Source organism: Microtus pennsylvanicus, chromosome 5 (assembly GCF_037038515.1).
Source record: "Microtus pennsylvanicus isolate mMicPen1 chromosome 5, mMicPen1.hap1, whole genome shotgun sequence".
In the NCBI taxonomy this organism is placed as follows: domain Eukaryota; kingdom Metazoa; phylum Chordata; class Mammalia; order Rodentia; family Cricetidae; genus Microtus; species Microtus pennsylvanicus.
The window spans coordinates 51,346,971-51,370,276 of record NC_134583.1 but is presented as its reverse complement, the minus strand read 5'-3'; the positions used below and the strand labels follow the sequence as shown (position 1 = coordinate 51,370,276).

The following is a 23,306-nucleotide window of genomic DNA, read 5'->3' as shown; positions in this document are numbered from 1 at the left end:
TAATTTTATTGTTTACTGTTATTAGAAATAATTGATTATATGAATTATGGAATGTTTGTTATACTATTCTTTTTCCCCATTTAAAGTTCTTGCAAGCATTACAGATTATTGATCTTTAATATATCCAGAAGCAGAAGAATTTCTCCGATTCTTTAATAAAGTTGGATTACAGACAATCATGAGCCACCATCTGGGTGCTGGGAATCAAACCTAAGTCTTTTGCAAGATTAGCCAATGCTTTGAGTATATCTCTAGACCCTGTATTGTTTCTTTTCTTATTAGCATGGTTCAACAATATCCATTAGGAGTAAAACATGTTGAAAATTTTAAGTTTTTGTATCCTAGCAGATGACTCTCAACTTCATTGAGTGCTTAGTTTTACTTCTTATAATCCAGCCTAATATAAAGAGGATAGAAAAGGTGAATCTGAAATTTTGGCTTTGAAAACAGAAAGGAATGTGAGGATCCAAGGAAAGTGACTTTTTGGAAAGCTGCTTGCATTCTTGTCTCTCCCTCTCCCACATGCCTCCACAAGCCAATAATCGGTCTTACTGTTTGAATAACCAGGCTTTTCTGCTATAAATGTTTTAAAACTGTTTCAACATTCCTTTTAGTGACTGGAAGGGCAAATTTTGGGGTCTTGATGGAATTTTCTGTAAGTGGAATGGTGGTACCATAGGTAAACAAAGCGTAGTTTTATATGTGACTTCTTGGCATAGCATTTCAGAACTTTGGAAACTAGTTAATACTTTAGAAATATTTAACATATTGCATTGCGTGCCTCAGTGCCTGTGTGCAGGTCAGAAGGCAGCTTTTCAGGGGTCAGTTCTCTCCTACTTTGATTTAGAGGTGAAGGGTCTTGCGTCATGTAGCTGCTGAGATGCGTACTCCAGGCTGATTGGCTCTCCCGTCTAAGCCACCATCTCACAGTCAGGTGCTGTGATTGTAAAGGAGTGCCATGGCATCTGGCTTTTTATCTAGTTTCTGGGGATCAAACCCAGTCTTCTGGCTTACGTGACAAGCACTTTTCCCACAGTTTTTTTATTCTTTAGAAATTTTCCAACTTTGATTTGTTAGTGCCTGTACTTTGTCAATTACAAAGTAAATTTCACTTTAAATATTGAAACTCATTAAAAAAACTGAATAAATTATTGCTAATTTTTGATGTAAGTTTTAAACTGTTATTGCCTTATGCTATCCTTGCATAAATTAGGTATATTATTCCGTATATGAACAACATGACTTAGATAACTGATGTACTGTGTGATTGTAACTCGAACAGTAGCAAAAAGAAAGATGTCAAAAGTGATCTGTCTCAATTTCTAAAAAGTTTGTTATGATAGTCTCTTTATTGATGATACACATGAAAATCACTTCATACCATTTCTACGGTAGAATGACTTTGAGCATGTAACATTAAGGTTAATAACTAATAGTTATAAATAATTGGAGGAAGTCATAAAGACTAGATGATTGGTGGTAGTGTATTATTTTACAAATAAGTAAACTGAGACTTAGGTAGTTTACGCAATTTCAGTGAAGTCTGACAGGTAGGATGTAGCAAAGCTAGTATCCAATTTCAGTCTTTTGTTTATTAGTTTCAGTCAAGATACAGTGTTCTGGATGTGACTTTTTAAATTTTTTTTTTCATACAGGGTTTGTCTGCATAACAGCCCTGACTGGCCTAGAACTTGCTCTGTAGACCAGGATGTTCTTGATCTCACATAGATCTGCCTGCCTCTGCCTTCCTAGTGCTGGGACTGATTATAGGCATGTGCTACCACCATCTAGTTAGAAGTGACATTTTAAAACTGTGGTAGTATTTGTGTTCTAGTGGAAAAATAGAATCTGAAAGATAACTGCTCAAGATGAAAAAGAGGTTTATATAGCCCATGACTTTTAAAATTGAACGTTCAAACAGAGTAGCTGTCTCTGTAGTGTGGGGTGCAATGGTGGAGCCCGTGCAGGAGGAAGCCATAGGTGCAGAGTGAGTGATACCAGGCCCTCTGTTTTTATAACCACTCTCCTATAAGAACTACCAGGGGTCCTATGAGAAATAACTCTTTCCTCCAGTGACCTTCATAAAGATTATTCTCTCCTACTTCTTAAAACTTTTACCACTACCTTTCAGACCCGGTCTTGGGGGGAAGCCAGATTATATCCAAAAGATAGCTTGTGCTGTTGAATAGAGACCAGCTTACCTTATTTGAGGCAAATATGGGATCAGAAAACATATATTTAAATTGTTTTTTGTTGCTATCTCTACTTCTCAGGCAACACACACGGTGAACTTAAATTCTAAATGGAGGGTTAGATGTTTAACCTGAATAATAAACTTTGTAATCCGTAGAGAAGGATCTTACACATTTTCTCACTAATAAATAGAGGATGCTGAATTTATTCTTTCCATTTTTATATGAAGAATTTGCCTGCTTTTGTTTGGAGACGATGAGCTTTAATTTGGATAGATTTAAAAATAAAAATATGAAAATAAACTGAACCAAACATAATAACTGCTTTTCCAGTTCTGGGATATTTTTGTCTTTTTTTCATGCTTTTTAGGTATGCACAAAGCCACAGACAGTCGTATAAATAAAGTTGAAAGTTAATTTTAGTAACTGCATTTCAAAGAACATTAGAGAATTGTTTTTTAGGGGTATTCTATGGCTAACAATCTATGTAGAATTATAGCAACAAATATTTTTATTGGCTAGGTCTTGCACATCAGGAAAATAGCATTGTTTTGGCACTAGCTCCTTTTAAAGATGCCTTGTCTCTGAAGTTTACCTTTTATGCTGTTAGTCAGAAAATTCATGGTAATAGTCACAGAAAGCCTTTAGTGAGGCATTTGGAGTGTATCTCATTTTCTTTGAGGATTAAAATGTTTGAAAAAAAATTGTGGTTTAAAAAGTAAGCATTCAAATTTTCTAAATTTGAACTTTTAAAGAAATTAATTCAGTTATTTAAATTATTCACCAGTGATTTGATTGTCTAATATGAATTTGATGTTCTGTAAGTTTGCCCTGGAGAAAAGAGAAGTAAAATCCATTTTCAGTATTCTGAAAATATAACATAGGAGAGGTAGACCAGTGTGAGATGCTCCTTGAGGGCAGAGGAGCAAGTTATAAAATGCCATCTAAATATGTGCATTTAAATATTGTGGGCAGGGAACCGAGTGAAGAAAGAATATAAGCAAATTTTTATTTTTTCTCCTTATTTTGAAGAAATATTCATGACAGCAGAATGAGAGCTTACTAGAATTAGAGTTAACTAAGGTTTGGAGTTATGATTTCTTTATCAAAGAAGATATAGTGTAGTAGGTGAACATATATAAGTTTTTGCATGTAGTTAGTTATAAAGAGCTAGTTGTGAAAGTTATTATTTAGAATAAAAATATGTGGATAATATGACCAACAAAGAGGTTTGGAAATATATGAAACAACTGTAAAAAATTACAAAATATAGTCTAGTTTCATCTAAACCATGTGTGTTAAGGCTGGAAGCTAGGTGATAAACGTAATTAAAGTCAGTAGAGTTTTTGATGTGAAATACGTGTGGAAGGATACTTGATCCTGTTAGAATCAGGGTACAGACATAGGAATTTTGGTGTACAATGAGAAGACATGGTTTTACAACATAGTAAGGACTATAAAAAGAATTTTAAAAGTTATATTTAAAGCAAAACAATTGTATATATCTGGATAGAAAGTAGTAGTGGTAGTCATAGTTTTGATTTTCACTCCTTTTTTTTTTCCTTTGAAGTAATGAAACCACATGCAGGGAATCTAATGATGTCTAGGAGGCGCATCTAAATAGTTAATTCTTTCTGTAACTATCTCTGAAGAAGAGAATGTAGTCCATCTTTGTGATCAGTTTCTCACATGCTAAGTCATTTACTTACTCTGTGCTAGAATTTCAGTTACTTGTAGTTCTACTTAAGGAGCATTGTTAATCATTTATGATAGAGAATATATTTTTTCTCTCGTCAGCCATTTCAGTACTGCTCTCAGAATCTGCTTTAGACAAAGTTTTGTTGCCATGTTGGATACAGCTAAATCTGATGCTTTGAAATCTTAGAATAGAAAGATGCAGAACTACATAGGCCTAGCCCACTATAAATTTATGTTGCTTGCAATCAGCCTTCTTAATCTGACGTGCCCATCACTTCATCTTTGTAGGCCCTTCTGCACTTGCTCAGGCCCCATTCTTTTCTGTGCTCTTTCATTGAATCTGACCTAAAGGTAAAATCTGAAAGTTGTAATGGCTTGTCATGGCTATTTTTTTCTCTTTACATACATTAAGGATAATAAATGGGCTAAGTAGGAGTACACTTTTTCATCTTCAAAATGAAGTCCGTAGGTTATTTTAGAAATCAACTGTTCATTTGGTGGAAATCTAAGAGAATGCATGGAAGATAATAAAAGTGTGTTTAGGGATATACTTGAAGGCAATGTGTATATCACTTGAACTTACATGCTATTAGTCAGATATCAGTCATATACCATTAGCTATAGTAAAGGATAACAGCCAAAGCCTAGATGTGTGCTTTGGAAAAGAGAATAAATTTAATGAACAGTTTTTCTTTGCTATAGTGTTTTTGCAGATTCTAAACATCTTTCCATTATTATTCTACCTGATCACTTTAATTATTTGACTAATTAAGACAAGTCTGTTATCCAGTTTAGGCTGGCCTTAAACTTAACTATGTAGCCCAAGTTGGTCTGGGACTTACAGTTCTCCTTACTTGACCGTCCAAGAATCTTGGAATTATAGCCAAATACCAGCTTAACAACATTTTATTTTTCTTTTTAAAATTGCATTTATTTATTTACCATGCATGCCTCTGTGTGTTTGTATGTGGGGGGAGACAGACAGAAAGACAGAGAGACAGAAAGACAAATGAAGAGACAGAGGAGAGGGTTATGCACATAGAGAGTGGAGGACAACGTGAAAGAGTAAGTTCTTTTTCCACCATGCGGATCCCAGGGAGTAAAGTCAGGCCAGCAGTTTACCACCCACCTTTGATTTTTAAATGTCACTAATTTATTCTTTGTGGTATATTGTTTTTGTGTTATATCTTGTATAATAAACTATTAAATGTAATTAAAATATTTTCCTGAGTCTGTGAATTGTCCTAGCAAATGATCGAACCTGAGGCAGAATTGCAGGAACTCTTAAATTTGTGGACAGATTTTTTTTTTCTTAATTTTAGCTCTACTTACTTGGTTGCTGATGTGGGATGTCCTGTATGCAGTGAATATGTTTTATTACCATTGGTTGTAGCGCAAATATTAAAAACCCAGAGACAGATATTGGGGTTCAACCTGAAGATCAGAAAAGCAAAACAGCCAACCACTAGAGAGATCTTTTACCTCTACCAAATCTTCAAGAGTGAGATCCTGTCTCCACAAATCCTCAAACTCCATACTCTACTGAGTTCCTGTCTCCTCCCCTTTATATTCATCTCTCTGCCTGCCATATCACCCTTGTCTCCACCTCCCTAGTGCTTGGATTAAAGGCATGGGATCCCAAGTGCTGGGATCACTTTTGTGTGAGCTGTTTCTCTTTTAGACAGATTCAATCTTGTGTGGCCCAGGGTGGCCTTGAAGTCAGAGATCCTGTAAGACTGACTAGTATGACTGCTTTGCCCTCTGTTCTTCAGGCAAGCTTTATTTATTAAAACACAAATAATATACCACTGTATTGGTTAATAAAGAAGCTTATTTGGCCAACAGCCAGGAAGAATAGAGCCAGGGAGGAAATCCAAGCAAAGGTAAAGGAAAAAGTAGTTGATTCCTAGTCATGCTTTTGCCTATTGCTTTCTTCATCTCACCATTCCCTGTAACTTAATTGTATCTGATACATATCTCAGCAAGAGTTAATTAATATTTTGGTTTAGCTAGTAGTAGGTTTACAATGTGAATGAGTTTGGTGATAGACTGAAAACTTGAATCAAAGGTAGCTCTTATCTAATTTTACTTACAGCATCTTTCCCTAATTTTAAAACTGAAATTAGAATAACTAATTAAACCAGAATTTTTTCTCATAGTAAATGGGATTGGAAAAGATGCATAAACTGGGGACTATTCTGAACAGATTGCAACAGTTACTTAAATACACTGTTGTATTGTATACATGTGTATGCCATACATAGTAGAAGATTAGAAGTTATGCAAATCCATCAGTAGAAAGTGGTTTAGTTTCTACTATGTCCAATAGCCATTCATCGGATTATAACACTACTGTTATGAAGGGGAAGCTACAGCATAAGATCCACAGATAGATACAAGTCTAGGACAAGAAGCTGACATCACTATCATTAGGGAAACGAAATAAAAGCCATTGTAGATTGTGGCCATGACTACTATTAAGTTGTTATTATTTTTGTTGCTATTATTATTATTATTACTATTATTATTATGTGCCTATGTGTGGCTATGTATACATGAGGGCAGATGCCCTTGGAGGCTGGAGATGTCAGATCTCCTGAAGCCGGAGTCATATGTGATTGTGCTAGGAACTGAACTCGAGTTCTCTGAGAGCACGCTTAACAGCTGAGCCACCTTTCATTTCCCCATGGCTACTATTAAAACAACAGAAAATAAGTGTCATCTTAGGGGGAATTGAAATCCTTGTGCACCGTTGGTGGGAATGTAAGATGATGCTAATGCTGTGGAAAACGGCTTAGCAGTTCTTCAGTAGAGTAAATTTACTCTGTGACCCAGCAGTTTCATTTCTAGGTATATTCAAAAGAACTTAAAGCAAGGAATCAGGTATTTGTACTCACATGTCCATAGCAGTGTTGTTCACGATAGCTGAAAGTGAAAGGAACTTACGTGCCAGAGACAGATGGACAAATGAACGTTTAGTAGGACATTCAATGGAATATGTTCAGTTACAAAAATGAAAGAAATATTGATAAAAGTGTCAGTTGGCCTTGGAAACATTATACAGTGGGAAACAAGTGAGCCACTAAAAGACAAATACTCTATAATCTCATTTACAGATAGCATTTAGAGTAGCCAAATTTATACAAACAGAAAGTAAAATGAAGGTATTAAGTAGGTAGGAAAAGGTCAAAAAAGGTAAATTGTTTGCGGTCAGAGATTTTCATCTAGGCAAGATTGAAAAAGAGTTCTGAAAATTGCTTGCCCAATAATGTGGATGTACCTACCACTACTAAACTATAAATGTGAAAATGGCCCAGGCAGTTGATTTTATGTTACATGTTTTACTAGTTACTTAAAAAAATGTATGATGTGGACTTTTTTGTATAGACCTAAGGTAATGTCAAACACAGTATAAGGAATTGGAGACATAAGTCTTCAAATAGTATATAGCTTTCTTCGTTAGGGTTTCTATTGCTGTGAAGAGACACCATGACCCTGGCGACTCCTATAAAGGAAAACATTTAATTGTAGATGGCATCCAGTTCAGAGGTTTAGTCCATTATCATCATGGCAGGAAGCATAGTGGCATGCAGGCAGGCATATTGCTGGAGAAGGAGCTGAGAGTTCTACATCTTGTTTCCACAGGCAGCAGGAAGAAACTGAGATCCTCTAGGCCTAGCTTGAGCTTCTAAGACCTCAAAGCCCACCCCTAAGTGGCACACTGCCTCCAACAAGATTACACTTCAACAAGGCTACACTTCTTAATAATGCTACTCCCTATGATCCTATGGAGGTCATTTTCTTTCAAAACAGTTTGTAAAGGAGAGAACAGCTGTTTATTTTACCTTGTTTCAAGACACATTGTAAAGCTTCATAATCAACGGGTTATGTTGATTATGTGATATTGGCTTAGGGATAGACATGTGTTAATAGATCGGGGAACAGTGTAAATCAATTTCAACAGAGTTTCCAGGAATAATGTGGTTATGGAAGAGATGGCACAGATAAATGCTAGTACAACTGGTTGTTCATCTGAACAATTAATCTTGATCTATTTTTATACTATATAGAGAAATCAATTTAAAATCCACCATAGACCCAGGGTAAAAGCCAAAGGCATAACTTTAAAAACAAACTATAAACATCTTTGTGACCTTTAAAACGTTAGGTCAGGATTTTTAAAGTAGAGCATCTAAAACATGGCAATGATATTTCTCAGGTGTTTTTGAAAATTCTTGAAAAATATTGTATACAATATGGTGGTTAATGAGATAAGATGAAGCCTTATTTTATTTTGTAAGTTTTTATTGGTCCTATAAATTCTCTGGATACTGCTTGTACCTTCTGTATTTTGCCATCTACCTTTAGTGAGAAGGGGGCACCAGAAGCAAAAGGGGATACAGAATACCATTTCAGCAGCTCTCTAAGAATGCAGAGCCGAGGGTTTTGTTTTTGTTTTTTTAACCAGATCTTCTGCAAATTGGAATTTTGGCTGCATCACTGCTGTAGATGATGGCAACTTAGGTGTTAAAAGCATATGTGAAATACCTTGTAATATGAAAGAAAGCACTCTGCCAATTTATATATCTGTTATACTGTGTTTGTGTATATACACATAGACATTGTTTGCTTACAAGAGGCACTGGCTGTTAAGAGAGACTATGGACTCTAGTTCATATACACTAATTCCAGAGGTATCTGCCTAGTGATATTTCTATACTTCTTAGCCCCCTCTCCACTGCCCCTTTATTATTTGTCTGGTAAAGTTCTTCGGTCCAGACATCCTGTTCACTGTGTGAAATATTCTTTTTTTGGTTGGGGTTTGTATTGTTATTTGAAGATTCATATGCAACCTTTTTAGTTATTGATATTGAAGCTTATAATAATAATATATTATAATATTATTATAATAATAAGCTAATAAGGTGGACTGACTTAAGTACTTAGAAGGACTTACAAATATGTTGGTTTTTAAAAAAAGAAGTATTTGGTGGCCTCTAGTGGTGGCACTTAAATGTCTGTGAAAAGTCACTGATACCAATATATGGATTTCCTAGGGAGGAGCACTAAAGTGGCAGAATAAGCTAAGCACACATATACATTTATTGGAGCAAATTTTTGTTTTTGAAAACTTAAAATTAAAATGAGTCAATTAAAAATTTGTCAGTGGTGTGGCTGTATCATTAATTAATGATCATTACTGGATTCCTTTTCAAGGAAAGACATAGAATTTCCTTCTTTCCCTTCCTGTTTCCCTTATCTTCTTCCCATTCTTCCGTAAGATTTTGCTTTATATTCTAGACTGGCTTTAAATTTAAGTCCTCCTGCTTTAGCTTACCCAGAATTGGATTTCCGGTATGTACTAGCCTGCTGGGCTGCACATGCATCTTAACTGGGAAATATTTCTTTGTAGATTGTACTTCATATTTAGTGTTTATTACATTGCATTTCAATGATGGGATTGATGGGATAATTTCTGATACTTTAAATATAATGCATGCTACAAAGAGACATAATATCTTACATATTAATTATAAAAAAAATAAGCAGTCCTTGGTAGAGATTACACCCTTAAATGACTAATTGTGGCTAGCTTAAAGATATTCTAAGTTAGTCTAAGAATATCTGGAATCTGAGCCTTATTTAGCAACTTAGATATATGATGCCAAAAATTGAGAAATCCACATAAAGTCAATATTAGGAAAACATAGACACTTTTAGTACAGTTAAATGTGAAATTAATTTCTGTTCATTTTAAAAATTAGCCATTGAAATCTAGAGAGATTTAATAGCTTGTCCTGTGCCACATAGCTTTTTCTTAGTTGCTAAGATAATAAACTGTGATCTTTTGAGTCTGTTAAAACTAAAATATTCAAGCAAGGTAGTGGTGGCCCACATCTTTAATCCTATCAGGAGGCAGAAGCAGGTGTAGCTCTGTGAATTTCAGGACAGCCAAGTCTATGCAGAAAAACCCTGTCTCAAAAAACACAAACAATGTAAATAAGTAAACAAACAAAAGGCAAAACAATAGACAAAAATTCAACCAGCCAAAAAAAACAAAATAAAAATACTCTCTGTGGGTTTAGACTGTGGCTCAGGAGCAGCACATTTACCCCGCACACACATTGCTTAGTTTGGTGTGGGTGTTGGGAGATGCTCATTGTACTAGATAGAGCAAACTGATTTTTAATTATTTTTTGTTAAAAATAGGACTAATATTAGATTCTAATTAGGAAGGGTTAATTAAGTAGCATTAGAAAGACAGTAGTAGGGGCTGGGGAAATGGCTCAGTGGTTAAGATCACTGGCTCTTCTCCAGAGAACCTGTGTTTGGGTCCCATAGCACATGGTGGCTCACAGCTGCTATAACTTCAGTTTCAGAGCATCTGACACCCTCTTGTGGCTTCTATGGGCACCAGACACACATGTGACAAACAGACATGCATCTAGACGATATATTCATGCACATAAAATAACAAATAACTTAATAAAAAGTCAAAAGACAGTAGTAGGAAAACATTTTATTATTAAAATTTGAAGACTAATGATGTATTTACAGAGTTGGTGGCTCTTAGTTTTTATTTTATTATTATTTTTCATTTTATTTGTCCAAAGATAGACCTCATTTACAAGAAACATCCATGGGGTTTTGGACTGGGGAATTACGGCACCAATGGGGCTCTAATGAAAAAGTTTGCTTTTGCAATTGAGGTTATAACTGAATGAAAGATACCGTTAAGGGTATCTTCTCCAGTTTAGAGCTATGAACTTAGTTTAGAATGAGAAATAACCTGTCAAAAAACCTGAGTGAGGAATGCTATTCGTTTTTTAGGCAAGTACAGCTTTTATTAAGTATATTTTGTTTATATTTTCCCATCCCCAAATTTCTCCCAGATCCTACTCACCTTCCCTCTCACCTAACTTTATGTTCTGTCTCTCTCTTTCAAAAAAAAAAAACAACACAAAAATAAGGATCAAAGCAGATACCCAGTAAGATATCCCACCCCACCCCCAAACCAAAACAAAGCAAAAAGCCCCCCCCCAAAAGAAAAACCATGGAGTTTGTTTTGTGTTTACCATCTACTCCTGGGCATAGGGCCTGCACTGGAGGTGATTGATAGAGCCAGTGACACGCCATTGGAGACAACTAATTTTTCTTTTGCCAGCAGGCATCAATTGCAAATAGCTTCTTGGTTAGGGTGGGACCCATAGGCAAATCTTAGCAGGCTAGTCATTATTGCAGTTCACAGTTGAGAAAGCCTGTTGATCTTTCTTTTCTTTTAACTAAAAGAATAAAAAGCTGATTGGTAAGTTATGACGCAGCCAATTATTTTTAGGTCCTTTCTATAATAGAGTGCACCCTGTCTTGGGGGAAGGAAAAAACAACAATAAAAACAGACAAAAACGGATGTGTCAAGGCTGGGGAGATGGATCAGCAGTTAAGAGTATAGGTACTCTTCCAGAAGACCTGGGTTCAATTCCCAGCACCTATGTGATGGTTAATTGCCATCTGTAATTCTAATTACATGGGATCTCATGCACACTTTTGGCCCTCTATGGTTCTAGACATGCACAGATGCAAGCAAACACCCATACGTATAAAAATAAGATAATAAAATAATAGTAATTGTAAAAACAGATGTGCTGTGCCCTTGTCGATTGTTCTAGTAGGTGCTGCTTAAGTGGCAGCGAGTTGTTTGTATGTTCAGTTTTGTAGTTACACTTGCTGCCCTTCAGCGACCTTTGAATGATCATGAATTTCTTAGCATTAACTGTACTAAAAGTCTAGTTGTTGACGTGCTTAAATGTACTATGAAATCCTTTTCCAAACACTAATTTGAAAAGTTAGAATTTAAAAATGTATATAAATATCTTCTAGTGTATGTAATGTATTGTGTGAAGCAGGGTCCACGTGTGAAAATGGGAGGACAGTCTTTGGGAGTTCGTCCACCTTGTTTTTGAGGCAGGATCTTGTGCTGGGTACTCCAGGCTATTAGACTCATGATCATCCATACGATTTTTCCTGCCTCTGTTTAACACTCTGCTGTAGGAGTGCTGATACAACATGCGTACCACTGCATCTGACCTTTTTTATTTTAAATCCAGTGTGGGCTCTATGTATCAAGCCTTCGAAGCAAGTATTTTTACCTACTTAGACATCTCCCTGTTCCTTTAGCAAATATTTATTACCAAGAGCTACAGGTCCTGAATGTTTGTATGTGCCGTTGGGTTTTCTGAAACTTATACAAGGCAGAGTGTGGAATATTAATATTCCAATAAAGCGTGTTTGTGGTGGTTTGAATTGACAATGGCCACAATAGGCTTATGCACTGGAATGCTTGCTCCCCAGTTGGTGGAACTATTTGGGAAGATGTCTTAGTGTTTTTATTGCTGTGATGAAACACCATGACTAAAGCAACTTGGGGAGGAAAAAGTTTATTTGGTTTACATATCTTAAATCATAGTCTCCTGAAGGAAGAAAAGGCCAGAACTCAAACTGGGTGGAAACCTGGAGGTAAGAGTTGATGCAGAGGCCATGGAAGAGGCTGCTTACTGGTTTGCTCAGCCTGCTTCCTTTGGCACCCAGGACCACCAGCCCAGGGATGGCATCACCCACAATGGACTGGGCCCTCCCCATCAATCACTAATTTACAAAATGCTCTGCGGGCTTGTCTACAGCGTCCTCTTAGAGAGCTATTTCTCAATTGAGGTTCCCTCTTCTAAGATAACTCCAGATACTCCACCACTCTTTCTTTAAGATTCTATAATCTCTATATTGTTTCTCTTGCTGGTATTACATAAATCCCAGAAAGGTTTTTGTTTCTTTTCATACGTATTTCTTCTTACTCAAATGTTTTGTTTTGAAGTTTATAGATTGTTTCTGTTGATCCCATTGAGTGTTGCATTTTCATTTCAGTTGTGTATTCTTCTTTAACATTTTCATTTCAGTTGTGTATTCTTTAACATTTTCATTTCAGTTGTGTATTCTTCTTTAACATTTTCATTTCAGTTGTGTATTCTTTAACATTTTCATTTCAGTTGTGTGTTCTTCTTTAACATTTTCATTTCAGTTGTGTGTTCTTCTTTAACATTTTCATTTCAGTTGTGTATTCTTCTTTAACATTTTCATTTCAGTTGTGTATTCTTCTTTAACATTTTCATTTCAGTTGTGTATTCTTCTTTAACATTTTCATTTCAGTTGTGTATTCTTCTTTAACATTTTCATTTCAGTTGTGTGTTCTTATTTAACATTTTCATTTCAGTTGTGTATTCTTCTTTAACATTTTCATTTCAGTTGTGTATTCTTCTTTAACATTTTCATTTCAGTTGTGTGTTCTTCTTTAACATTTTCATTTCAGTTGTGTATTCTTCTTTAACATTTTCATTTCAGTTGTGTATTCTTCTTTAACATTTTCATTTCAGTTGTGTGTTCTTCTTTAACATTTTCATTTCAGTTGTGTATTCTTCTTTAACATTTTCATTTCAGTTGTGTATTCTTCTTTAACATTTTCATTTCAGTTGTGTATTCTTCTTTAACATTTTCATTTCAGTTGTGTATTCTTCTTTAACATTTTCATTTCAGTTGTGTATTCTTCTTTAACATTTTCATTTCAGTTGTGTGTTCTTCTTTAACATTTTCATTTCAGTTGTGTATTCTTCTTTAACATTTTCATTTCAGTTGTGTGTTCTTCTTTAACATTTTCATTTCAGTTGTGTATTCTTCTTTAACATTTTCATTTCAGTTGTGTATTCTTCTTTAACATTTTCATTTCAGTTGTGTGTTCTTTAACATTTTCATTTCAGTTGTGTATTCTTTAACATTTTCATTTCAGTTGTGTATTCTTTAACATTTTCATTTCAGTTGTGTATTCTTCTTTAACATTTTCATTTCAGTTGTGTATTCTTTAACATTTTCATTTCAGTTGTGTATTCTTCTTTAACATTTTCATTTCAGTTGTGTATTCTTTAACATTTTCATTTCAGTTGTGTATTCTTCTTTAACATTTTCATTTCAGTTGTGTGTTCTTCTTTAACATTTTCATTTCAGTTGTGTATTCTTCTTTAACATTTTCATTTCAGTTGTGTGTTCTTCTTTAACATTTTCATTTCAGTTGTGTATTCTTCTTTAACATTTTCATTTCAGTTGTGTATTCTTCTTTAACATTTTCATTTCAGTTGTGTGTTCTTCTTTAACATTTTCATTTCAGTTGTGTATTCTTCTTTAACATTTTCATTTCAGTTGTGTGTTCTTTAACATTTTCATTTCAGTTGTGTATTCTTTAACATTTTCATTTCAGTTGTGTATTCTTTAACATTTTCATTTCAGTTGTGTGTTCTTTAACATTTTCATTTCAGTTGTGTATTCTTCTTTAACATTTTCATTTCAGTTGTGTGTTCTTCTTTAACATTTTCATTTCAGTTGTGTATTCTTTAACATTTTCATTTCAGTTGTGTGTTCTTCTTTAACATTTTCATTTCAGTTGTGTGTTCTTCTTTAACATTTTCATTTCAGTTGTGCATTCTTTAACATTTTCATTTCAGTTGTGTATTCTTCTTTAACATTTTCATTTCAGTTGTGTATTCTTCTTTAACATTTTCATTTCAGTTGTGTGTTCTTCTTTAACATTTTCATTTCAGTTGTGTATTCTTCTTTAACATTTTCATTTCAGTTGTGTATTCTTTAACATTTTCATTTCAGTTGTGTGTTCTTCTTTAACATTTTCATTTCAGTTGTGTGTTCTTCTTTAACATTTTCATTTCAGTTGTGTATTCTTTAACATTTTCATTTCAGTTGTGTATTCTTTAACATTTTCATTTCAGTTGTGTATTCTTCTTTAACATTTTCATTTCAGTTGTGTATTCTTTAACATTTTCATTTCAGTTGTGTATTCTTCTTTAACATTTTCATTTCAGTTGTGTATTCTTCTTTAACATTTTCATTTCAGTTGTGTATTCTTTAACATTTTCATTTCAGTTGTGTATTCTTCTTTAACATTTTCATTTCAGTTGTGTATTCTTTAACATTTTCATTTCAGTTGTGTGTTCTTCTTTAACATTTTCATTTCAGTTGTGTGTTCTTCTTTAACATTTTCATTTCAGTTGTGTATTCTTTAACATTTTCATTTCAGTTGTGTATTCTTTAACATTTTCATTTCAGTTGTGTATTCTTCTTTAACATTTTCATTTCAGTTGTGTATTCTTCTTTAACATTTTCATTTCAGTTGTGTGTTCTTCTTTAACATTTTCATTTCAGTTGTGTATTCTTCTTTAACATTTTCATTTCAGTTGTGCATTCTTTAACATTTTCATTTCAGTTGTGTGTTCTTCTTTAACATTTTCATTTCAGTTGTGTATTCGTTAACATTTTCATTTCAGTTGTGCATTCTTTAACATTTTCATTTCAGTTGTGTGTTTTTCTTTAACATTTTCATTTCAGTTGTGTATTCTTTAACATTTTCAGGGAGGGAGAGGCAGTCTCACCAGGAATCTCAATGGAGTTGTGATTTACATTTTCCCACTGGCTAAGGATGTTGAACATTTTTCTTGGACTTTTATTTTGTTTTCACTATTTCTTTTAAGAGTGTCTGTTCAGTTCGTTTGTCCATTTGTTGATTGGGTTACTTGTTCTTTGTTTAAGGTCTTTATTAAGGATAACTGACAAGGTCTCCTCCCATTCTGTTGTCTCTTCACTCTCATAACAGTGGATCATAGACTTATATGAGAATCTAAAAGTATACTTTATTTTTTTCTTTTCTTTGTGTGGTTTATTTATCTTTACAATAAGTCGTGCTGTGTTTTCATTGATTTTTCTGTTTCTTTTATATATCATTTTTTATTGTTTCTAATCTTAGTTTTCCTACTTCTGATTTTATAGAGTTAATTTGTTCTCATTTTCCAGCTTTTTGGGGGGGTGGAAACTAGAGTAATTGAGACCTTTGCTCATTTGTGTAAAGGTGTCTAGACAATACAAGCTAATCTTCAAGCACAGTTTTAATTCCACCTTTCAAGATTTAGGAAGTTGTTTTCATTTTAGTCTACTAAAATGTTTATAAATCTGTAGTTTGAATTATTTTTTTCTCATGTATTATTTAGAATTGTGTTTCAAGGCTCCTTAAACTTTCATAGAGTCTTTTCTTTCATAGTTTTTTTATTTAATTTCATTGTGATCAGAGAATGCAGTGTGTGATTATTTTATTAAATAAAATTAATGTGATTAAATTATTTCTTTGCTGTGTTGCTGGAGATTCCTTAAAAGAAAATTTGGACCTCTTTCTTGTGGCTAGAATATGGTCTGTCTTGGGCAGTGTTGTTTTTATTTTGGTGATTACAACTCCCATCAAGTGTTTTTGTTGTTGTTTTTCTGGTTACTGTCTGTCTGTCTGTCTGTCTGTCTGTCTGTCTATCTATCTATCTATCTTTCTATTTATTTCAGTTTTTTGAGACAGGAATTTTTTTTGTGTGTGTCCCTGGCTGTCCTGGAACTTAATCTGTAGACCAGGCTGGCCTTGAACTCAAAGAGATCCGCCTGCCTCTGCCTCCTGAGTGCTGGGATTAAAGGCGTCTGCCACCATTGCCTAGCAAATTTATTATTTTTAATACATTTCAATTAAAAATAATAACATCACCTTTTCCTTTTCTTTTCTTCCTTTTTTATAATCTCTCTGATAATCCCACCCTTAACTTTCAAATTTATAGGCTCTTTTTCTTTGATTATTATTGTTACACATATACACAAATATAAAAAATACATAAAAGTACAATTTGTTGAGTTTCTTTTTGTTATTTGTTTTTATGGTTTTAGAGCTAACCACTTCGTATTGCATAACTAATGAGAGGACTCATCTCTGGAGAGGGTATTTCACCCTCTCTGTTCAGTCATTAATTGTAATTCTTCAGGGGGATTTTTCTCCCTTCTACAGAAGTGTGCCTATTGATAATGCCATTATTCAGGTCTTGTTTATTCAGGCATTTTTCAGAGTAAGTCTCTTAGCAGATATTCTGGTATTCTGGATTTTTCTCTCTCTCTCTCTCTCTCTCTCTCTCTCTCTCTCTCTCTCTCTCTCTCTCTCTCTCTCTCTCCATGACATCTTTGGGTTTAGCATTGCTTTCCTTTCACTGATACCAGTTATTCCCAAACTAGTTAGGTTTTACCACCTTTCTCCTAAAGATCAAGTGAAGTTTCATTCTTTGCAAAATTCATTCTCTACCATAGCACCAAAGATTGTCATTACTGAGGTCCAAGTTCTCCTTCTCAGAAACGCCAGCTTATACTATCTGAACAGTCTGTTTTCCTCTATGGAGAACTGGTTTATTTTTCTCCCCAGAATGTATTACAGATTTTTCTGACTTCTGTTTCCTATGAAACAACTCCTTTATCTTGTCATTTCTTTGTGTCCCTTTCAGGAAGAACAAATAAACAAACAAAAACACATTGGCCAATTCTCCTATCTGTGGAACTGTTTTTCATTCCCTCCCTTAGATTCTGCTTAACTGTTCATTATTTATATTTCTTCTTTTTGGCTTTGGTGTCATTTTCATCACTGTATATTTTTCTGTTAAATCATTTTATTACATATTAGACACTTTCTTCATTTCTCTGTTGTGAGAAATTAGGGTAATATATTTTCTAATTTGTAAATTTAACATCTATAATCCAGCATTTATATTTTCTAATTTGTAAATTTAACATCTATAATCCAGATGGAATTTAACATCTATAATTCCAGTGTGTGAATAAAGCAAGTGGTTCTGAAATGATGAAGATTTTAATTTTTATTTTAGTTTAATTTTTCATATTTTATGTTACATATTTACACACACACACACACACACACACACACACACACACACACACACACACACACTAAGAGCCACAGCATGCATGTAGAAATTAGAACAACTTGTAGAAATTGGTTTATTCCTTCTACTATGTGGGTCTCAGAGGTTGAACTCTGGACATCAGGCCTGGTGGCACAATGCCTTTACCCATAGAGCCATCTCACTGCCCCTTAAGTTATTCTTTAGATTAGAATACATTTAGGATTACAGATTGTTACAGCATTATGGATCAGTCTTACAAGTAGAATAGAACACCTAGCTCAGATTTTACTAAATTTGAAGAGTCAATCAAGGACTGAATTTGACCTGGCTGTAAAAAATGAACTGTGGAAAGTTGTTTGAGTGATTTTTTTTCAAGTTATGTGCTCTTCATGAAGATGATATGCAATAGTCAACTTAGTATTCCTTAGTTGAAATAAAATTCTGATCAGAAAGCATGCACTTAGTGACAATAATGAACTTCACTTTGAAAAGGAGTCCAGAGTTTCTCTAAAGTTAGAAGTTCCTTCTGTGATACACATAACTGTCTTGCCCATGATTTTTTTTCCATGATTTTATTTTTAAAAGTTCAGTTTAAATTAAGAAACAGTAAACAAATATCTATGAACATATTTTATTTAAACAACCTAAAAACTCCTCATTATAGCAAAGTTATGTACATGTACTACATATATGCTTTTTGATGAAAACATGAAAGGTATTTATAATTCTGTGTTATCTCTGCTTTGCCCACCTTGTTGATTAGCAGCTCTCTTTTGTGTGTTGTGTATAACACCTTACTGTTTGAAAAGATATTTTGGGGTGTGGTATTCCTTTGATTTTTTTGTTTGGTTTTGTTTTTTGAGACAAGGTATCTCTGTGTAGTCCTGGCTGCCTTATAACTTGCTTTGTAGACCAGGCTGGCCTCGAGCTTACAGAGATCTGCTGGCCTCTGCCTCCTGAGTGTTGGAATTAAAGGCATGCGCCACTATGCTCAGCTCCTTTGACTTACATTAACCTTTCAAGAAAGGGAATTCTAGTCAAAGATACCAATGAATATATGGAATCTAGTGGTCTTTCTACCTAATCAACAGAAAAGGAGGACCAAAGAAGGGGTGATTAAGTGAGCAGAGAAGTTGAGGGGTGTTTATATATGCTGAGTCCTTGCACAACCAGTTTACTTGGGTCATATTACAGACATTTAGAGCAGGTACTGGTGTCTTCAGATTCCTTTGGGTCCTTGAAAGTTAGGACAAAGTATTTAAGAATGTAAGGCTGGTAATGTGTTCTCCTCTAAGGGAAATAAATGTCACCCTTTTGCATGGAGGGTTGGGAGGAACCCTTTAGTTATGTAGGAGTCTTACAAGAAATGCTGACTGGTGTTTCTGTAATGATTTCACCCCAATTCCAGGAGGTTTAGGTCATGTGTGATGTGATCATTAAGTAATTATTCTAGCTTTGCCTTTGCCCTTACTTGGCCATATAACCTCCCATTTCATGCCTGTTCTTGTTTCTATTTGGCAGTTGACCTTTTCACACAGACTTGCACGCGCAGGGGTGGGGGTGGTCCCCAAAACCCACACACAACAACAAAATGCCTTCATCTAATGTTTGCCCATACTTTAGGAAAGCCTTTTAAAGACTTCTTTGAAGTGCTTAAGTTTGAGTTGTTTTACTCAGGTGCATAGCAGGGCATCTATTTTAAGGAAGAGCTAAAACATATGATCATTTGTTTCTAAGTGGTGCATTTCCAGCTGAATGTCTCAGGAACTAACATTTTACCCATTCAGTAAAATAGATTGAAAGATTAATGTAAAGAAAATATATTGAAAGTTAATATAAATATTTTAAAATATAAAGAACATATATTAAAAGGTAAATATAAAATTTAATATATTTAAGACAAATTCTTTGAAACATTTAAAAATATTTCAGTCAAAGTTAAATGTTAAATTTTTATCTATATACATTTCTTCCATTAGTTTTCCCTCCCTATAGAAATAATTTTTTTAATGGGATTGAACCCAGGACCTTCCTGCTTGTTTCTGAAGCTGGGTCTCACTGTATTACTGAAGCTAGTCTCAAGTTCAGTTCTCAAGTGTTAAGCTTTCTGAGTGCTGGGACCACGGGTATGTGAATCTGAGGTTTATTTTGAGTTACAGTTTTGAGGCTGAAAAGTTCAAGTTTGGTTTGCCATGGCTAGTGAGGAGTTTGGACTGCATCATAGCCTAGGAGGTGGCAGGACACCTGTATAAGTAGTCACCAGTACACATAGACGAGGCTACACACATGAGGTGTCTTCACTGTTTAGCCAGATCTCAGAAAAACTAATCTCCTGAGAGGCAACATACTTCTTTGATACAGATTTAATCCTTTCTAGGATTGAATCCTTCCCAGTGGCCTAATAGCCACCCACTAGGCCCACTTCCTTACAATAGTGCTGTATTGGAGACCAGACTTCCAACACAAGATTCTGTGGGAGACAAACCCATCAAACCCTAACAGCTCTATCTTCTGTTAGATGAGGCTGTGCTACTTGCTTTAGAAAATGGAATATAGGTAAAAATGATGAACATGACCTCTAGAACCACCTCTGAAACCTCTTTCAAACTTTTTATGCTCTCTTCAGTTATTGATTGTCCATGCACAAAATAATTAGTAAGGGAGGTGTTGAGGCCTCAAGATAGGAACTTCAAGAATCATTTAATAGAAGGTCATCTCTCCTTTCTGAAATGGATCATGAGATTATAAAAAAATTGTTATGTAAGCTACAGAAACTTTTGGATTGTTATAGCAGAGAGGGTTAGTTACCCGAGTTAATACAAAAATTGATAGTACTGTAATGAGTGTTACTGTGTCTTAGGAACTCTTTTGCTGTGAAGAGACACCATGACCACGACTACTCTTATAAAAGGAAATCATTTAATTGGGTGGCGTACAGTTTAAAGGCTCAGTCTATTATCATCATAGTAGGACATGGTAGTATGCAGGCAGACATGGTGCTGGTGAAGTAGCTGAGAGTTCTACATCTTGCAAAGGCAACAGGAAGTGAACTGAGACAGTAGGTGTGACATGAGCATATATGAGACCTCAGAGTCCACCTCCACAGTGACACACTGTTGTTAGTTGTTTTTACTCTTTACTCTTTGGGAGGTACCACTCAGTTCCCAAATAAATGTACATAGAGTCTTATTCTTTCTTATGAATGATCGGCCTTAACTTGGTTTGTTTCTAGCTAGCTTTACTTAACTAATTATCCCATCTACCTTGTGCCTCTGTGCTCTTACTTTTCTCTGCTGTATATCTTACTTTCAGTCTTTTTCTGTGGTTGACTGTAGCTTGGTGGCTGGCCCCTTGCCTCCTCCTCACCCTGTTCTTGCTCCTCCTCTTTTTTCTCTTTTTCTCCTTCTGTTATTTCTCTCTGCTTGCCAGCCCTATCTATCCTTTCTCCTGACTTGCTATTGGCCATTCACCTCTTTATTAGACCAGTCAGGTATTTTAGACAGGCAAAATAACAAAGCTTCACAGAGTTAAACAAATCCAACATAAAAGAATGCAGCACATCTTGCATCATTAAAAAATGTTCTGCAGCATAAACAAATGTAACACATCTTAAAATAATATTCCACGACAACACCCCTCTTCCAAACATCCACACCTATTCCAACAAAGCCACAGCTCTTAATAGTGCCACTCCCTTTGGGGGCCGTTTTTCTCTCAAACCACCCCATACTATAATAAGATCCTAAAATAATGTATGACTTGGCTTAAGGGTGGGCAACCACAGCACACATATCAGATACATGCTATATGATGAACATTTGCTAAAACTCATATTCTTTGTTTGCTTGTTTTTTTTCCTGAGACAGGATTTCTCTGTGTAGCTTTGGAGCCTGTCCTAGAACTCGCTCTATAGACCAAGCTGACCTTGAGCTCACAAAGATCCACCTGCCACTACCTCCCAAGTGCTGGGATTAAAGGCATGTGCCATCACTGCCTGGCCACATTTGTAGAAATTTGACAACCTTATTAGATTTTTCTGAACCTCAAGCTTTAGAAACAGAAGTAGTATTATGTGGTGATTGCAACTTTACCAAATGTAGTCAAGAAAGATATAGGTTATGATGGAGTTACTAGTTCATAGGTAATGAAAAAAAAATAGGATCAGAAATTCAGTGCTTTGCAAAGTTTACAAGAAGCAACTTCTAAATTTCACAAAAGTGAGTTTTAAAAGGTTTTGAGCCATAATAGTCATGATGGTCTTTAATTTTATAAAGCTATTGTCTTGTGCAGAAATAGTATTTTAAGGCAGCTATAAGATTAAATAATAATATTTGTTTACCATATTGGTTACTTAGCTCTCTTAGTTAAGCTAAGAGTATTAGCTTAACTAATCATCATTTCAGAGCAGCAGCAGCAGGAACAGTAACCAATGCTGCTTTTCTTGTTGCTTCATGTGGGTTATATCACAGGGAGTCAGAAGATCTCTGTTGTACTTTTCTTTGACCTCCTTTTTATTTTTTATTTTTATGGGCAAAAATCAACATACTTTATTGACATTGACAACACCTAATTAAAGACAGAAAAATGGTATCTCAATACAATTAGTATTTTATGGGTCAATAATACTTAAAATTTGGAGATGCTTTACAAGCCTTCTGACTTTTTGACAGAATATTTATCTTTAGGTATATATTCGGTATGTATTTTTTTCCTTTTTATATACTTTATGAAGGCAGCCTGAGTCTCTAGTAATCTCTAAGCATACTTGTATCAGTTACACATTCTGTCACTATATTGTTAGGAAATACCTTTTGTAGACCATTGTTCTTCAGGAGATATTGCTTATGAATATCTAAATGTAAATTCTGAGCATGAACCTTCTTGATACTTTCACTATTGTATTGGTTGATTATACTCAGCCTACAAGTTTAATATGTACTGTTTTGACAATCTGGTTTACAGCATTATGGTTACTTATTTGTATTTATAAATCACAAGTAATAATATATTTAATGAACAGTGATTTCATATCTGCTATATTAGAATCTACCTTCTTTGAGAAATACCAAAACATAACTTTTGGAATTTGAGTAGATGGAAAGTATTTTGAGTCAATAAAACTAATTTTAAAATGCAAAGATAATCTTGGAATTTGTAATTTCTGTGTTATACAAGAGACTTTCTACATTGTTCCTTATTTTTTAATTGTGGGAGTAGGCTTTGCGTTTGTTTTACATTGTAGGAGGATTTCACTGCATAATTCCTTTAAATACGAAAAAAGCCAAAACTAAATTCTCTCACATTTCTAGCAGATATGGAAATTGATTTGTGTATAAATCTCAGGTGTGCAGTGAATAATTAATTAACTTTTTCACTGTTTCATATTTTTAAAATTGCTTATCTAGATTCAGTCTTTTTGCTAAGAGAAATTTCAGAAATAGTATTGTTTATATATGTGACATATGTATAAACAATGATTTCTGTATTTGCTTCTCCAAACTTCACTATTAGCAGTGAAAGAAGTTGAGGCTGAAATCTTGAAGAACTCATGCTTCTAAGGGCAGGTGCAGAGTTGGCAAAGTTTAAGAACTAAAAA

At 34.5% G+C, this 23,306-nt stretch overlaps 1 protein-coding gene across 4 annotated transcripts in view; it reads left to right on the top strand.

The window, feature by feature from the left end:
- The window catches only part of Sbf2 (SET binding factor 2), a 395,017-nt gene that overhangs the window by 74,766 nt on the left and 296,945 nt on the right, over window positions 1-23,306 (top strand). The gene's annotated exons all lie outside the window — the stretch shown is intronic.